This window comes from Rhinolophus sinicus, chromosome 17, assembly GCF_057876585.1.
Source record: "Rhinolophus sinicus isolate RSI-liver-muscle chromosome 17, RSI-T2T, whole genome shotgun sequence".
In the NCBI taxonomy this organism is placed as follows: domain Eukaryota; kingdom Metazoa; phylum Chordata; class Mammalia; order Chiroptera; family Rhinolophidae; genus Rhinolophus; species Rhinolophus sinicus.
In genome coordinates, this window is record NC_142517.1 from 145,109,648 (window position 1) to 145,129,279 (window position 19,632).

The 19,632-nt window shown below is 38.7% G+C and overlaps 1 pseudogene; it reads right to left on the bottom strand.

Moving 5' to 3' along the window:
• LOC148754860 (protein S100-A11 pseudogene) overlaps nt 1-6,424 on the bottom strand; it is a 31,477-nt pseudogene extending 25,053 nt beyond the window's left edge.
• Between the last annotated feature and the right edge of the window lie 13,208 nt (nt 6,425-19,632).

The following is a 19,632-nucleotide window of genomic DNA, read 5'->3' on the forward strand; positions in this document are numbered from 1 at the left end:
TCCACAGCCTCTCCAACACTTGTTATTACTTGTCTTATTGATAATAGCTATTCTAATGGGTGTGAGATGGTGTCTTATTGTGGTTTTGATTTGCATTTCAAAGGTATGCACCTTTCAAATTTCAATGGATATTGCCAAATTACTTTTTTCCAAAATTTGTACTGCTTTCTATTTCCATTCAGCATACATGAAAGCATTTGTTTTCCATCACCCCCATCAGTCCTGCATGTTAGCATTCTGTTTAATTTCACCACCCTTATAAGTGGCTATTTGCATTTTTCTTCTTGAGCACTTACATTGAAGACAAATCCAATTATATTAAACTCAGATTCACACTAGACTTTTTAGGCCTGAATTAAATTTGTTTATTTTGGGAATGCCTTCCTCCCATCTAACTCTCCAGTTTGAGTGTGACATATTGTATATCTCATACTCTTGTTTGAAAATTTCTGTGCTTACATGTGCTATTTGGCAGTCATACTCTACACAGCCAAGAGAGACTGGGGGCCATTGAAAGATAGGTGGGTTATGGGCCTCCAAATGAGGAGATAAATTAAGAGGAAATCAGAGAAAGGAATGAGAGAGAGTTAGAGCAGAACAGAGTCTTATAAAAAGATTAGAGTCGAGGTAGAATCTGACGGTGTAAAAGATCTTGTGTAAAGTGTCCCTGAGGTCTTGACAGGTCCTTAAGAACTTGGCAGAACCCTTATTTCTTCAGTGGCCAGGTAAGCTTAAGCAGAGACATAAAATGAAATTAGGAAGAGAAGACAGATTTGTTGGATAGTGAAACAGAACAGGGCCTAAATCTGAAAAGGTTTGACTTGAAAGGAATTGGGCAAATATATCTAAATCCAGGGACCACTAAGATCTTACTCATTTGGACAAATTTGGACCTACATTTTGGAAATGTACCCCACTATACTCTCAGCCTCATAGTAAGGTGGTGTTCTTGCAAAGACACAGTACATTGTTTTTTAAGAAGGGCCACAGGAGACACTGGTGGAAGGGTTTAGAATCTTAGGTCATAAGAACAAGACCCTGGGGCCATGGCTAATGACAGTAGGAAGTACCAGCAAAAGTATTGTCATTATTTAGGACTTGGGCATAAGGCCAACACAATCATGGATGTCCACTTAAGGCAATAAGGAATTGTGAGAAAGGATTCAAGATTCTGGACAAGGAACCCGTGGGTGCAACTGTAGTCACTGAGTCTCTAGAACAGTAGCCTAAATGTGGACTTAATGTTAAGTCCCCTCAGATTGGGGGCAGGGGAAGAAGTGAGAGGGCAGTGTATTTAAATTAGCCCATGGACTGAGACAAGGCTTAAAGAGAGTGTGGACCTTACTATGGAAAGCTGGGGGAAGAGAGCAGAGGGAAATGAGGTGGAGTCTAATAGTGGCAAGGCCTAGTGATTCGTTACGGGCTGCTTATTAAGCCTAAACTACTTGGATGTTTTCTAGTACCTCCACTTTCACCGGTCCACAGCAATTTTACAATTAATTTCTGTAGATTTTTGGACTTAATAGTAACCTGTGCTGACATATATATAGGAATAAATGATTTCTTTAGGAATATTAGGCCCTAGATTGCTGAAATAGGGTGAATGTGATGGAGCACTGAGGGTGTATTAAGTTTGGTTAGTCCATTCATTTCCCCTTTGTCTGGGAAGGATTTCATGGCACATTTTCTAGTGCATTGTCCATGCTGGTTTTCAATGCTTCATTTGATATGGATTTTTTTTCTTGGCAGAACATACCTCACCATCGAATAAGTCTCACTACTAGGAAGTCAGATAGGCTCCCTACATTTTCCCATTTTATTTCACCTCATTACTTGTAATAACTCGTGATAGCAAATAATTCCTCTCCCAGTATGGATGGCTCTTTGAAATAAGCACCACTGTATTTTCACAAAGCTCTGTAAGATTTTCTATTTTGGTCCAGTCCAATATTTTACCTACAAGCTCTCCTGGTTCCAATTATTACAACCGAATTGAGTCAGCACGATGCACTTGAGCGCTCACTGTCTGTTCCACTTAGACGAATATTTGTAAATATAGTACCTTTAGAATGGAATAAAAAGCCCTTTGAATAGCTTTGGAATTATTGATATTGTAAATGAGGAGAAAAATCTGTATTTCATGTTTTCATATGTGCTCAGAAATGAGATTATTTTATGAATAAAGCTACAGCAATACAGCAGCAACAATAACAACAATACATCTCAATAATAAATCACCAATGGCTTTACCTGTCCTACTTTTATTCATGAAGACAAATATAACCTTCCTATCATACCTTCTATTCAAATGAAGCCAGTGCAATTTTCAGGGTATTTTGGTAGCAACAAGAATATTTCACATAGAATAGCTAATCTTTATAGAATTAAAAGACAGTATCTTGATATAGGGAAAAAAATCTGACCTCTAAAAATGGTAACTCATGGTCAAAGCACAAAACCCAGCCAATTGCTGAACAAAAGCTTGCTGCTGTATAAGCGCTTTTCTTGGAAATCCTATGACGGTCTGCTGTGCGAGTTTCTGTCCAGATGGCCAAAATGCCGAGCGAATCCTTGAATCACAGGTGGTATTGAGATATTGATTCTGCATGGGAGACTGTGGATGGGCACCCACCTGCTCCAGCAGGTAGGCTGTCTAAGTGAACTCTGGCAAGCCATAGACTTATCGCTGTGATGCTGAGTTAGGGGAGTCCAGTTATGGAACAAGGCAGCTGGGCGAACAAACATTTCCCTTCCCTGATATGAGAGAATGTTTCTCGAGGCGTAGTCTGAGGATCACCCGAAGTGGGATCGTTGGGGTGTCTGTTAAAGCTGCTTAACAGATCCCACCCTGGCTTGTTCAATCAATCTCTAGAGAGAGAGTTCAGGAGTTTGCATTTTTTAACAAGATGCATTTTTTTTAAAACAAGGTCTCTGGATGGTTTTTCTGAGCATTAAATTTGAGAACCATTGGTAGAATAAATATTAGTGGGATGATACTTAACGCACAAAACACATTGCTTTATGGAATTTAAGTAGATCAAAAAGGCCCATCTGCCCATCGGCCTGGCTACATGCTGGCAGAAACTGGGTGGCTAATTACAGAGCTTTCTCTGACCTCTGGTGGTCTTTCCCCAACTCTGAATTCCCGCAGTATTTACATTTGTACAATGCAACTTATGGAAACCATAGAATTGGGATTTCCCAGGACAGTTCCAACTTCATGGTATTTCATTATTTTCAATGAAAGTATCCTATTTAGATGCAGTACTCTTTTATATTTCTACGGCAGAAAAATATTGTTATAGCAAATCATGTATTTGAAAAAAAAAAATCTCATTTACACCTGCCCTTTTGGTATCATTATCTGCCACTGTAGATGACAACCCAAAAACCCAAACAATCAATGGTTTTTAAAATAACTTATTCTTATCTCTCCTAAATATGTGTATTTACTGGGCTCATGTGGATGATTCTAATTTGGGGTCTCTCAGACAGTTCAAGTTATATTCTGGCTGGGGCTGGAGTCATCTGGAGACTTTACTGGAAGTTGAAGAGTATTTGCACTCATGTCTGGTCCCTAGATTGAGATGGTTTGAGTAGCCGGGGGCTTCTTGCGCCCTCCGTGCAGCTAGCTTGCACTTCATTACAGCATGAAAGCCGTAGGGTAGTCAGAGTTAGTAGAGTAGATGTTCCAAGAGACCAAGGTGGAAGCTGCAAGCCTTCTGACGGACCGCTGGAAACCATGCACCATCACTTTCACTGCATCCTATTGATTCTGTGAGAACCAATAGAAGTCAAGAGGAGGGAGTACACGAGGGCATGGGTACTGTGAGGCATAGTTCACTGGGAGACCATTTTTGGAGAACACGTACCACACAGGCTAAACTTAAAACTGCTCTCTGAAGGCTGCCCCAGCTGAAAGACACACAAGGACAGGGTTAAGGTTTCTAGTGCCAACAGAAGTAACATTCCAAGTGCTCTCCCATCTTTTGTCTGGTTCCCAGAAGATGCTCAAGTTTTCCTGCTTTAACTATTAATGCTGCTTTCTGCCATCTGGTAACTTTAATTAGCAACTGCTTCTGCTGCCCTTGTCTCAGAATATGACCTTGTCATTATTGCAGGGGGTTGACCTTGCTACTGCAATAACATGAGGCTTACTGCTTCTCCTTAAGGTGTGATTAGACCCCTGAGTTACTTGGGAGAGTCTTTCCATTGGCATCTGTTACAGATTTTTTTTGATTAGCCTCCCAAAAGAGTAGTTTAGGTTCCTCAAAATCTTCTGGGTCTTTCCATCTTTGTGTTTTGGTCAAGTTCCTCCAAGTCAAAGGGAATTTGAGCAGCATTGCTCAGAGAGACATCCAAAATTATCTCTCTGTTCCCCACTCTGAATCAGTGGCCTTCTCTTTCCCATGATTCCTCTGTTGGTTCTATATTCCCTTTACGGCTTAGCCCAAGAGCTTTTTGATCAGAGATGCTATGTGACAGAATTATTGGGGGGCGGGGTGAGGAAGGCAGCAAATGTGTGATTTTCATGATCCCAACTCATCATTCTGCAATGTCAGGTATTTTAGGGGTCTAAACTGAGATTGCTGAGTTCAAACTATGTAAGAATGAAGGCAGAGAGATAAACAGATGAAGATTAAAATGTCATCTTTATTACTGATTTGCATCTCTAGCTTTAGATCTGAGGCCAAAGAGATTCCTAACAATTCCATGCTTCACCTTCCCCAGAGGTTGAACTTCCCCTTGCAGAAATGTGCCTGCTAAGGTTATCACATCATGAAGAACAAGAAAATCACATGGCCAGGCTGGCTGCTCAGGAAATCCCAGAAGGGGCAAGCCCAGCCCTGCCAACATGTCCTTCAAAACTCACCAGTCAGACAAATCATCTCTCTCAGGAGGTAGAGAAAGTGAGCTGGGGAGTGTGTGTGGGAGGGTGAGGGTGTAAGGGGTGGGGTGTGGGGTGTGGAGGGTGGGGTGGAGGCTGAAGACATTCGCTGTCTATTCATTTCTCCATGGGAAACATGAGAATAGGGGAATATGTGTTTTTCCTTTTGGAGCTCTAGGACATGCCCCACCCCCACCCCCCCAGGGATGTTGGGGAGGAAGCACAGAGGACTCTGACATTCCCCACATTCATGCCTGTCATTGCAAGGAGGGCTCCTGGTGACGTGCAGTGGCATGCCAGAGTTCCTGAAATATGCACATGCAGAAGTACCCTCGCCCACCTCTGCACCTTCTTCATACCGTTTCAAAAATACCATTGTAATTACCAAACAAAACCACATCTACATAGATGAAGTAGGAAGATAAGGATAAATACAACTTGGCATTTAGGGAATTGATCCAGAGCCTGATTGTACTCCAACTGTGACCTAGGAATTCCACAATTTTTTCCTGTGATGTTTCATTTGAAGGACTATTTGTCACTGGGCAGTACAAATGAAGCAAGAATAAAATCATAGGTATCAAATCATAAAATCAATAAAATCATACAGATACATGGTTATATGTGTGAATGTGTGTGTAAATTGCCTGTTCGAGGTAGAATACACATCTGTAAATGTGATGTCTGTGACTTAATAACATAAATATGTCATTGGTTTCTGTTACAAGTTTTGAAACTGGAGTTTGGACCCCTGTGTGTGTGTGTGTGTGTGTGTGTGTGTGTGTGTGTGTGTGTGTTGCCTCTGAGCTACCTTTCACATGTAATTTGCATGTTAAACATATATGTGGGCTTCTTTATAGCTCTGTAGTTGTCACATCTACATAATATATGTGCGGAATAGACAAAGAGCTTATTTTCCTTTTGGATTACAATTTCGGAAATACTAATCCATCTCTAGAAGCAAGAACACCGATCAAAGGAGGCAATGATACTCATTAACACCGAGTGATGAGAAGCCTGTTTTAATTACGGTGAGCAATGAGTTCTGGGGCTGGGCACGGGGAACTACGTAATGAGCTTTACAAGTCATGACTGCACCACAGCACTCTCTGACAAGCAGCCAGACACCACCCCGGGTCTCCTGCACTTACCCAACATCCCAGGAATGTTGTGCAAATCAGTTTCTAAGAAACATTTTTTCAGATCATGTAAGTAGATAAAGAGCAAAACAGAAGGGCTTTACCATCCCATTACATTTTATGTTTAATAAACACTTACATAGTGCATATCAGGAATTGTTCTAGGTACTTGACAAGCTTTAGCTCATCTCGTTCTCCTAGCAGAACTCCAAGTGAGAAACTCCTCCTAGCCCTGTTTTAGAGGGGGGAATGGAGGCATGAAAGGTTAGGTAGCCTAAGGCCGGCCAGCTGAGACTTGAACCCAGGCCAGTCTGGTGCTAAAGCCCATGCACTTAAGTACTCACCGTGCTCCCTCCAGCCGGAACACACGGTTCCTGACAGCCATCCTATTGACCATCTAGCCTAAAGCCAGTTATTTCATATCGCTGGGCCGTAAAGTCACCTTCTTTAAAAAATGAGAGATTTATAGTTGTTCTTTACTAAACATGTCCTAATGGTAGTGTGAAAACAAATGAAATGGACTATGAGCTTCTCAAAAGTTTTCACCCTGTCTCCAGATATAGAAATAAAATTTTAAATGTCTGCAAGTATTTTTTAGTATTTTAAGATAAATATATCAATTGTTGAAAATGTGTAAGCAAATGCCTGACCTTGTTATGTACTCCAGTTGTTGCACGTAAGATTTGAGGCAAGTTGAATGAGTTGATGGATGTAACATGAAAAGGCTTTGATAGAGAAAGTTTCCAAACTTGAAGCTCTAACTCCCCAAGGCTATTATTGAGCCTCGGGAATTGCTGCCTCCAGGTTCTGTCAGATGCCTTCTGAGTAGTCTAGCTCCTGAAATGAATCCATCTTCTCCGTTGTGTTCCCGTGTCCAGACCTTAAACTCTGGCCACAATTATTAACATTAATTGGTAGGCTCAGCAGGGAGACTGAGGGCTGAATGAGCAGCAAGCACAAAAGTAGGTTCTCTCCTTAGAACTGTGTGAATGAAAAGGGTGGGAAAGGGCAGCTGGCTACTGCCTGCACTGAATCCACTGTGGAAGAAAAGACTTCGGTCTGGCGTACCTCCCAGCAAACACAATTTAAAAGAAATCCCACCAGGCAAAATTTTCTCTTCAGGTTTTATCCGATTTACGTACACTCCAGTTATAGAGAAACACACACAGAAGAAACCAATCTATTATACAGTGGCTTTAAATCCTAAGAACTTTTCCTGAGCAGCCCTAGCCCTTTGACTTTGCTCTGTTTGGAGCTTTCATTACTGCTGAACCCAGTCAGCAACTCACTCCAGGAACCTAGGGAGGTCCCGTGGTCACGGTTCTAGGGCATTCTGTACTCACGGTGCCAAAGAAATAAAGACAGAGAGGGCAGGAGCAGGACTCTCCAGATTTGAATAAACAAAGGCGAGGCTCTCAACCGCTGCAATGAGAAAAACATTACACACAACTTTTCTTTTACTGTGGCAGTGAAATTATGAGATGGTTAGGTTTTTATTGGAGTCCAAAGATGGGAGAAGTTTCCCTAGGGAATTTCTGCTCAGACTTTTGGCCAATAATAAAGCATAGTGTAGATTTAGGTGGAAGTAGGTAAGTAAATACCTAATGGATTTCCAAGACTATGCCTTTAGCTGGTCATGATCAGCTTCAAAATCTGGATAATTGGATTTCTGAAAATTTCCAAATAAAGACCACAAATGGTTTCTGCCTCTGTCCAGAAGAGATCTAGGTGTAAGAAGTTGGATAAGATGTAGCTCAAGGCACACTATTTTAATATAATCCAAAGTCTTCCATCAAATGATCAAATTGAGAACAGGGTCAGTGAACTCAATCCTAATAATTCAGGTACACAGAAAGCACTTTGAAGATACCCATCTATCAATGATCAAAAAGTCGCCAGTTGATAATTGTTTTGTTTTTGTCTTTTCTTAATCAAGCTCATCAAATACTTGTAATAAACATGATTCAGAGGCCCACTATGTGTTGAAGCAAACTTGAATGGGACCATAAACTCAGTGAACATTCGTGAACACTTTTTGATCATAAAAATGGAATTCTCCAGGGGTAATGATATCGACAGACAGATGATGCGTTATAAAATTGTATACCTGAAACTTATGTAATGTTATTAACCAGTGCTACCCTAATAAATTTAATAAAAAAGAATTGCCAAATCTTTTCTAAACCTAGGCTCCCTTTTTCCTTGGGAATTTATTTGGCTGGCCATTCTTTATGTTTGGGTGGCTTTTTCAGCAACTTCCTCAAGCAGATTCCCTACAACTGATAAACTCAAGAGAGAAGAGTTGTGCTAAAGCCCTGGCATGTTGACTCACTGCTGCTGCTGAACTAAGATCTGTGACAAGTGTTATAAATTTGGGATTCTTCTAAAATATGTTTTATTCTTTGCACCATGTAATACAGACATAATCATTGCAGTATATATCTTTTAATTGACCTTTATGAATGAATGTATATCAAATGTGACATAGTTAGCAATACAAGAAATATACTTCTATAGTTGTTCCTTTAGTTCCTGGATACAACGGCTATATAAGTATAGTATAAAGCGGATTTTCTGGAAATGTTGGCAGCTAAGCACTTAGACCAGTGTTATTTTTTTGTTTTGTTTTGTTTTCTGCCTCCAAAACGTCCTGTTGATATAAGAATTTTATAGATATCATCAACGTTGCCAGAACCTTTGTTCAGCAAACTGGCTTTAGAATGCCAATAGATTAAAGAAAAGACAGGAGTGTTTCTAAAGCTCTGCGGTGAGGCTAACGTCCTAAAACACTGTTGATTGTAGCAGATGTGCTTCACCTGTCAAAATGATAAAATCTAGAAAGCTTTTTCTTCTCCTGAAGATTACAACACTTTGGCTTTCAGACGTATCATGAAGCGTATATTCACCAAAGGCACAAAAAGGAATGTTAACCTAGTGAGTGCTGGCGCATTATTTGAGGAATACCAGCAGTGCCTTCCTTTTTTGGAAAAAATAGCCTGAACCATCCCCTTGCTACTGCCATCTTGGTGGAACTCATGTTCTTAGGTCCCTGCTGTAACACATCTTTACCAGTTGTCTCAGACTCCTTCCTCTACTATGGTAACACTGGCTGGGACAAACAGATCAGACAGATGAGCAGGAATCCTGGTCATCTGACTTCAGTTGTGGGGTGGCAGGTCCCACTGATCCTTCATCCTTTTTCTAGATGAGCAGAACAGAAATAACCACAACAAAGAGGACAGATGACTCCAAGGACCAGGAAGTAAGAGTCCCTTCTCGGAGGCATTCCACCCTGCTGACTTTGCTGAGGACAGCATCCTGAGGCCCAGGACAAGCTCCCTGAGTGTGTTCACAAGTGTTGATTCCATGTCATTGCAGTCAGAAGGTTAACTGGGAGGCTGTTCAGAGTGATTGACCCAGAGTACCAGGAGGACCTCTAGATCCAGAACAGAGCTTGTCAGTAGAAAAGATCTAGATCAGTATTGGCTAATAGAAATACAGTAAAGAGAGCAACGGCAATGATTTAAAATTTTCTAGTAATCAAGTTAAGAAAGTAAAAAAGAAATAGGTAAAATTAAAAATTTTATTGAGGTAAAAATTGGTATATAACATTATATAAATTGCAGGTATACATCATTATAATTCAGTATTTGTATCCACTACAAAGTGATCACCATTTAATCCTAGTTACCATCCATCTCCATACAGTTGGTTTCCTTCATCCACTTTGCCCTCCCCACAATCCTCTTCCCCCCTGGTAACCACCCATCTGTTCTCTGTAGCTAAGAATTTGTTTTTGTTTTGTTTTTTAAAAGGTTCCACATATGAGTGAAATCATGTGGTATTTGCCTTTTTCTGACTTAATTCACGTAGCATAATAACCTCAAGATCCATTCATTTTGTCACAAATGGTAAGATTTCATTCTTTTTTGTGGCTGAGTAATATTCCATTGTATAGATACCACATCTTCTTTAGCTATTTCATCAATGGACACTGAGGTTGTTTCCATATTATGGCTATTGTAAACAGTTCTGCAAAGAACATAGGGATGCATAGATCTCTTTTCAAATTAGTGTTTTTGTATTTTTCAGATAAATATCCAGAAGTGGAATAGCTGGATCATATGGTCATTCTAGTCTTAATTTTTTGAGCAATCTCCATACTGTTTTCTATAATGGTTATACCAACTTACATTCCCACCAACAGTGTATGTATTATACAGTGTATTTATTTCTTGTCTTTTTGATAATAGCCATTCTAACAGGTGTGAGGTGATATCTCATTGTGGTTTTGATTAGTGATGTTGAACATATTTTCATATGCCTGTTGCTCATCTGTATGTCTTCTTTCAAAACATGTCTATTCAGATCTTCTGTCCATTTTTTAATTGGATTGTTTGGTTTTTATTGTTGTGGAGTTGTGTGAGTTCTTCATATATTTTGGATATTAACTCTTTATCAGATATATGATTTGCAAACATTTTCTCCCACTCTATAGATTGCCTTTTTATTTTGTTGATGGTTCTCTTCGCTGTCCAGAAGCTTTTTAGTTTGATGTAGTCTCACTTATTTTTCCCTTGCCTTTGTAGTCAGATCCAAAAAAGCATTGCTAACACTGATGTCAAGGAGTTTATTGCCTATATTTTCTTCTAGGAATTTTATGGTTTCAGCCCTTACATTCAAGTGTTTAATCCACTTTGAGTTAATTTTTGTATGTGGCATAAGATAGTGGTCTAGTTTCATTGTTTTTCATGTGGCTATCCAGTTGTCCTAACACAAATTACTGAAAAGACTGTCTTTTCCCCATTTTATGTCCTTTGCTCCTTTGTTGCAAATTAATTGTCCTTTTATGTGTGAGTTTATTTCTGGTTTCTCTATTCTGTCCCATTGATCTGTCATACTGTTTTGACTACTAATGTTTTCTAGTAGAGTTTGAAGTCAAGGAGCATAATGCCTCCAGTTTTGTTCTTTTTTTCCTTCAAGATTGCTTTGTCTGCTTGGGGTCTTCTATACAAATTTTAGAATTATTTGTTTTAGTTTTTTGAAAAATGCACTGGTATTTTGATAGATATTGCATTGAATCTGTAGATTGCTTTGGGTAATATGGACATATTAACAATATTAATTCTTCCAATCCATGAGCACAGAATTTCTTTCCACTTATTTGTATCTTCTTCAATTTCTCTCATCAGTGTCTTATAGTTTTCAGTGTACCGGTCTTTTACTTCCTTGGTTAAATTTATTCCTAGGTATTTTATTCTTTTTGATGTAGTTGTAAAACGGATTATTTTCTTAATTTCTCTTTCTGATAGTTCATTATTAGTGTATAGAAACACCACAGATTTCTGTTTATTGATCTTGTATCCTACAACTTGACTGAATTCATTTATTTTAACATCTTATTGGTGGGATCTTTAGGGTTCTCTATATAGTATCATGTCATCTGTAAATAGTGACAGTTTTACTTCTTCCTTTCCAATTTGGAAGGCTTTTATTTCTTTTTCTTGCATAATTGCTATGGCTAGGACTTCCTATACTATGTTGAATAAAAGTGGTGAGAGTGCCATCTTTGTCTTCTTCCTGATTTTAAAGAAAGCTTTTAGATTTTCACCATTGAGTATGATGTTAGCTGTGGGTTTTTCATCTATGACCTTTATTATGTAGAGGTATGTTCTCACTATACCCACATTGTTGAGAGTTTTTATCATAATTGGATGTTGGATTTTGTCAAATGCTTTTTCTGCATCTATTGAAATGATTACATGATTTAAACCTTGATTTTGTTAATACGGTGTATCACATTGATTGATATTTGGATGTTGAACCATTCTTACATCCCTGGAATAAATCCTTCTTGATCATGGTGTATGATCCTTTGAATGTATTGTTGAATTCAGTTTGCTAATATTTTCCTGGGGATTTCATTTGTTTTGTGACCTAACATATGAACTATCCTGGAGAATATTCCATGTGCACTTGAGAAGAATATATATTGTTCTGCTTTTGGATGGAATGTTTTGTACCTGAGGTCAGACAATTAAGTTCTTGAACACATCCCAGAAAAAGGGCTACATACCTCACTGCTGAATATCACTACGGTCACCTTTGAAGTCCTCCCCTTGGGAAGCTATGCACTGGCGCCTGTGCCTAGTCCACCCTTCAAAGCAATTTTGGAACTCTTTTTCTGGAATGGCCATCAGAGCTCTTATATTACCCTTGATGTCCTGAGTGTCATCAAGATGTCTTCCTTTCAATATTTCCTTTATCTTCGGGTAAAGAAAGAAGTCATTGGGGGCCAGATCAGGTGACTAGGGAGGGTATTCCAATACAGTTATTTGTTTACTAGCTAAAATCTCCCTCACAGACAGTGCCATGTGAGCAGGTACATTGTTGTGATATAAGAGCCATGAATTCTTGGCGAAAAGTTCAAGTCATCTAACTTTTTCACACAGCCTTTTCAGCACTTCCAAATAGCAAACTTGATTAACTCGTTGTCCAGTTGGTACAAATTCATAATGAATAATCCCTCTGAGATCAAAAAAAGGTTAGCAACATCGTTGCAACAAGTTCTCGAACTTAATTTTCAGAATTTGTATATCTGTTAATCAATCTGATTTTGTGTGTTTAAGACCAATGTTTCCTTATTGATTTTCTATCTGGATGATCTATCCACTAGTGTAAGTGGGGTATTAAACTCTCCTACTATTATTGTATTGCTGTCAATTTCTCCCTTTATGTCTATTAATATTTGTTTTATATATTTAGGTACTCCTATGTTGGGTGCATATGTTTACAAATGTTACATCTTCTTGTTAGATTGACCACTTTATCATTATGTAAAGCCCATCTTTGTCTTTTATTATAGTCTTTGTTTTAAAGTCCACTTTGTCAGGTATAAGTATAGCTACTCCAGATTTCTTTTGGTTTCCATTTGCATGACACATCTTTTTTCATCCCTTCACTTTGTCTGTGTGTGTGTTGTTATATCTGAAGTGAGTCTCTTATAGGCATCATATATGTGGGCTGTGTTTATTTTCCATTCAGCCAATCTGTCTTTTGATTGGAAAATTTAGTGCATTTACATTTAAAGTAATTATAGATAGGTATGTACTATTGCTATTTTGTTAATTGTTTTCTGGCTGTTTTGTAATTTCTCTCTTCTCTTGCTCTCTTGTGGTTTGATGACTTTCTCTAGTGTTGTGTTTAGATTCCATTCTTGTTATCTTTTGTATATCTACTGTAGGTTTTTGCTTTGTGGTAACACACACACACACACACACACACACACACACACACTGATCTATTTTAAATTGATAGCAAGTTAAGTTTGAACACATTCTAAAACTCTACATTTTGACTCCTCCACCCCCACGTTTTATGTTTTTGGTGCCACATTTTATATCTTTCTATTTTGTGTATCCCTTTACTAATTATTGTCATTACAGTTACTTTCATTACTTTTGTCTTTTAACCTTCATATTAACTTAAAATTAATTTTAATAATAGATCTTACTTAACTCAATATACTCAAAGTAATCTATAGATCTTATTCAAATTTTACCAGTTGTCCCACTAGTGAAACATTCTGATGCAAGATCCAGTCTATAGTCCTTTAGTCCGCAACAGCTCCATATCCTTTGACTTTCTTGACCTTGACATTTCTGAGGAGATCTGCCCAATTATTTTGTAGATATCCCTTAATTTGGGTTTGTGTGATATTTTTCTCATATTAAATTTAGGTCATGTATTTTAGGCCAAAGTACTATTGAGACAGGTTAGTTAGCATGTGGTTAGGTAAACAGGGAGGTCCCTGGTGGAATAAACAAAAGGCAGCCATATCCTGAAACTCCAGGTTCTGGAATGTCTCCTTCACTCCAGGATAAAGATATGAGAAGGTGCCTTGAGGTTAATAAATTATCTCATAAATCCCTTTTGGCCCAATGAAGGAGCAGATCTGATAGATAATCCCTTTAGGATGGGCAAACAGGACAAACCTGATAGATGGATTCCATTAGAAGGAGTCAACCTCCTTCCCCAAGCAGGCAAGGGAAGGTATAAAAGTAAGAACTTTTGCCTCAGTCACTGGGCAACCTGGTCAGGACCCCTTCTCGTTCCGAGAGCTGCGACTCTTTACTCTTTACTGTCAATAAACTATCCTCTTTTAAAACTCATTGCCTCTCCTTGGTCTGTGCTGCCATTCTTCGGTTTCACGAGACATGATCCCGGCACAAAGAAACTATTCTATATCACTCCGGAAGTGATGTGGTGTCCTTCTTATTGTATCATATCAGAGCTACATGATGTCAGTATGCCCATTGCTGTTGATTTTAACTTTAATCCCTTGATTTAGGTGGTGTCTGCCAGGTTTCTCCACTGTAAAATTACTAAATAAATAACTTGTGGAGAGATACTTTGAGAATATATAGGCAAAAGGTTTATTATACTTTTCCCTCTAATTTTAGCATTCATTGATGACTTTTGCCTGAGACAATTATTACTGAAGTGTTTGTCAAGTGGTAATTTTTCTGTTTTCACCATTCCTTCGACATTTGTTAGTTGGAATTCTACTGTAAGGGTGAACTTTGTTTTCTTCATTTGTTTACTTATATTATTATGCACTCAAATTCTTATTTTATTCATTGGATTATAATTTATTGCTAAAATATTTATTTTGTTGCTCAAATTGTCCCAGGTTGGCCATTTGGAACCCCTTGCTGTTAGTTTCTATGTCCCTTCAAGATGCCTTTACCCTTTTTTGAGCATTTTCTTTTTGGCACTACCAGATATCCCAGGCTCATTCTGTACTTTCCTTGCCCAGATGTGGAATCAGCCATTGATAGGAAACCTTGGTTCCTTTTAGTATAGAATAATATTTAGAAAATAACATCTGAGCATTAGGTTTATTCTCTGCTATGAGGTATTACTGTTCCCAGACCCTCTCCATGAACACAGCTAGGTATACACATGCACACAGATATATATCTGCATCAATATTTATTTCTCTATATATATATTATATATTATACATATACATATATATTTGTAAGTTTAAATGCATGAATTCGCAACAATACCTTCAATTCCAATCCAACACCAAAGGGTTCACCACTTTTCTCCTTTTCCATATCTGTAACTCCCTTCTCCAACAGTGAGAAACCTGGCTTCAATTATTTGTAATATATTATTTCTTTGATCAATTCCCCTATATGTAGCAGTTTCCCACAGCCCATCACCACTCTTTTCTTTGCATAAATGCTCGCCTCAGTGCACTGGGGCTCTGACATGCTGTCAGCGTTGTTATGTGAACATCCTACTTAGACTCCACCACCCTTACTCCCACCCCTGAGCCCTTACCTGAAGCCCACAGGCACATGCAGGGGAGCAAATATCTAAAGATAATGAGGGTTCAGTTAGCAGAGAAAAAGAGGACAGTGGATTTGGGACAGGCAGCGAACACTGCCTGCTACAACACCCATTGCCATTTTGCTATTAGTAACCCAATTTTCCTTTGAGAAACCACACATTTTCTCAAACTATCCTGGTGATTTGAGTGGGTCTGGACCCTCCTTTGGCTTCAGTGAGAGAAGGTTAACCATATTAAGCCCTTAGCCACTGTAGTTGGTTCAAGGATAGTCACATGACCTAAGTAGGCCAAAGAGAGCTTTGTCTGAAATTGCTAAAATGATTATATACAAATAGAATCTCTTTCTCCTGGTGTTGCCAAGCCTGGGGCTGTTGATAGTCATTTTGCCACCACATCTGAAAATAAAACCAACATAAAGGAAAGCAGAGCTATGACTTGGAGAGAGAGAAAGATTCCATACATCATTGTTTAAGCATCTTGATTCTGCATGCCTGAAGCTAGTCTACTCCTAGGCTTATCAGTTAGATGAGCCAATAAATTCTCCTTTTTGCTTGAGCCAGTTTGAAATCAACTTCTGTCACTTGCAATCAAAAGAGTTCTAACTGATACAACTGAACTTTAAATGGCTTTTATATTCTCCCAACAGATGAGAAGGCTTATGTACCATAATTCTTAGCCTAATGTAGTGGGATACAACAAAGACAACAACATTAAACTTTAAGTGAAAACTCCATGGAAGAATCAAAGGGTCAACCATGATTTTTAAAAAAATCTCTGTGGACCCTCATATATTTTTAAATATCAAGCCAGTTTTACTTAACTAGTCTGTTTCCTTTCTAAGTGTGAAAAGTAATGGCAGAGATACTAAAACTTTTAAATTACTCCACCCAAAGATGAGGCAAGGAAGTATGAGCACACATTTTAAAGCAGCTCCAGTTCCTCAAAAGATGCAGCTAAGTGTGTTTTTTCATCTTCTTTTCCTATGCTGTACTTCTATTCATCCTGCAGCTACAGCCAATAAAAGGTACTGTTATTAAACTCTTGAACATATGGCATGTATCATTTTTTAAAAAACAAACTCATACAAGAAAGAAACTTTGAAGGCCACATCTGGGCATCTCAAGAAACTGGTTCTAAAAGGAAGTAAGAAGCCTCAAATGAGCAAAATGGGTGTCTCAGTCCAAGGACAATGATTTGGTTTTTTAATGTTTTAGTCATCCATTTGGCATTGGAACTGAGGTCACTCTCCCAGCCGTGCACTGCAGCATCTTGCCTGGGGTTAGCAAAGAATGGTGAGACAAAGAGAAGCTGAATCGGCAGGACTCAAATGGCAGCTGTGACAAGAAAAGTGTGACACAAGGCAGCTTTTCTCACAGCTGTATCTCTCATATGTCTCTTTAAACTAAAAGTTGGAATTTGAGGGGTTTTTGTTCTTTTTTCCTGTAAGATGACAGTTTTCTCTTTTTCGTTGTCTCTGGTGATTTCTGGTTCCTGATCAGTGTTAGCTCCACCTTTGGTTTGAGGCCGTGGTGGTGTGACCCAGCCCCGTGGCAGAACCACACAACCCCTACTCAACTGCCACAGAGTTCCTGGTGGAGGAGCTTTAACAGCTATAATCCTGTAATCTTTTCTTTAAGCAAGGACTCCATTTCACTGGAAGTAGTTGAAATGAATGGCTTTTGTCATTTGGAATCTGAGCACATATGGATGAATTTTTAGAAAAAAAAAAATCAAACCATAAAAATGCCAACAATATTCCCCGTTTTGAGGACACATGCGATTTCATCATAACAAACACATGTTAGAAAGCTGTGCTTATTCTTATTTCCTCATCCTGCTGAAGCTGACAAAGATAGCTGAGCTACTATTCTGCCTCGCATTAATCAGATAAATAAGGTATTATGGAGTAGGGATACGGGTGGAATAGTTCTGACCATACTGTATTTTAAAAGTCTGAGAAACAGAAAGTAAATAAAGATCATTGGTAATTTATTTTTAATTATCATAAAAAGAACAACTTTAACAAATATGTCTAGACTTCTTTTAAAGACAGTATGTCCAAATTTTCTTCCAGAGACTACACACCCAAAGCCCAAACCCAGGGAAATTCACCCTCCCCTGGATAAAAGAGAAGCTTCACAACTCAAATTTTTATCTGAATTTCACACTTCTAGAGTGGTCTGTCTAAGGGATACATTGAATTTGTACCCCAGTGGGAATTTTGGAAGACAGAAAATATCACTTGATTCCTCCTCTTCTCCACTAGTTCTTATATAATCAGCCACCAACCGAACAGACTCTACTTTCTGAACAAGTGTGGTATTGGTTTGCTCCACTCCATCCCCATTTGTTCAAGGCCTTAGCATTTCTCACCTGAATGACTGCAAAAGTCTCTTAACTAATTCCTTGCCCCAATCCTCTACCTTGCCACAAGCATGATCTTTCTATTCTGTATCCTATAGGGTCCCTCCTTGGCTTAACGTTTATCAATAGCTCCAATTTGCCTCTGTTGCGGAACATACACAGTCTTTTGGATCTGGCCCTGTCAGTCTCTCCTGCCTCAACTCTCTCACTGCCCCACTTGATGTCCCAAGATGCTGAATTATTTGAGGGCTCTCTTACTCTCTCATGTGAGCCTTTTTCTCAGTTGAGCCTTTGCATTTGCTGCTTCCTCCACCAGAAACTCACTCTGCTACTTTGAAGCTGGTTAAATAACTGCTGCTGGAATTTCAAAACTTAGCACAGATACCAATGCCTCTCAGACATCTTTCCTGGATTCCCATCTGCTTCCAGGTAAGGAATTTTTCCTCTATGCTCCCTGTGTTTATCTTCATTGAAGATCATCATCATCATCATCATAATCTTTTTACTTGATTGTCTTGCACACCAGCCTGGGAAGGGCTATTTGTTTCATTTCTATATTCCCATTACCTACCATGGTTCTTGGCTTATAGTTGGTGCACAGATGTTGAATGAATGACTACATGAATGACGTGGAATGTGGAGAATTGGTTTTGGTTATATAAAGTTCAGTCATTTATGTTTGGTTGTTTTTAATTGGCAATGGCAATGGCCATCCCTAGGTTACCCCATAAATCTATCCAGGTGGACATTTTTGGCTAAGTTTTTGGAAGCTTTGAAATGTGTATTGAATCTCTGTTCCAGTCAACTGTAGCTGCACTAAATTATTCAACACAGAACATGGTCAGGCAAACACGTAAATTCACCATATGGAGCAAATAAAAGGTGTTAAAAACAGGGAAAAAAGTTACTGATAAAATGTGAGGTTTTCAAGCAAGGGTAATATTGTCAACTTAAATTGCAGAGACTACTCACACTCACTGGCAAACAAAGGAATAAAGATTACAGATTTGTTTTGGAATATTTGGAAAATGGAAATATTTCTTGTACTTCTTATACCTGAGTCATCATCTAGCAACACTTATTATCAAAACTTATGTCTGACCACTCCCCAACCTGAACTTTATACCCTAGGAAGGCTGCTTTCTTCACTGTTTCCTAAATCTATCATCTTTAGTGCAGGCTTCATGACCTTGCTCAAATATGCCCCAGATTTGGAATAGAGTCATGTGCCACTTAACAATGGGGGTATGGTCAGAGAAATGCATCATTAGGCAATTTCACCATTGTGCGAACATCGTAGAGTGAGCTTGCACAAGCCTTCTACACCCCTAGGCTGTATGGTATAGCTTATTGCTCCTAGGCTACAAGCCTGTACAGCATGTTACTGTACAAAACAATGGGAGACTAAATCAAGCACAAGAGAAAATGATGCAATCAACAGATGCAGTAAACATGAGATGTATGAAGCTGCTGCCAGCGTAATATGGCAAACTGTTTTAGGAAACATTTATTTTATAAGTGGAATGAGTACACTCTAAACTAATGGTAAAGTATATAGTATAATAAATACATAAACCAGTAGCATAGCTGTTTTTTTTTTAATAATTATCAAGTATTAAATACTGTACATAATTGTGTGTGCTATAGTTTTATAAGACTGGTGGCACAGTAGGTTTGTTTATACCAGCATCACCACCAGCATGTGAGTAGTGTGTTGCTCTGTGAGGTCACTTGGTGATGAGAATTTTTCAGCTTCTTTATGATCTTGTGGGACCACTGTTGTATGTGTGACCTGTCATCAACCAAAACGTCGTTATTCAGCACGTGACTAGATTCTATCTTCTATCATTTGTCTAATCAGCTTGACTTTTTCTCTG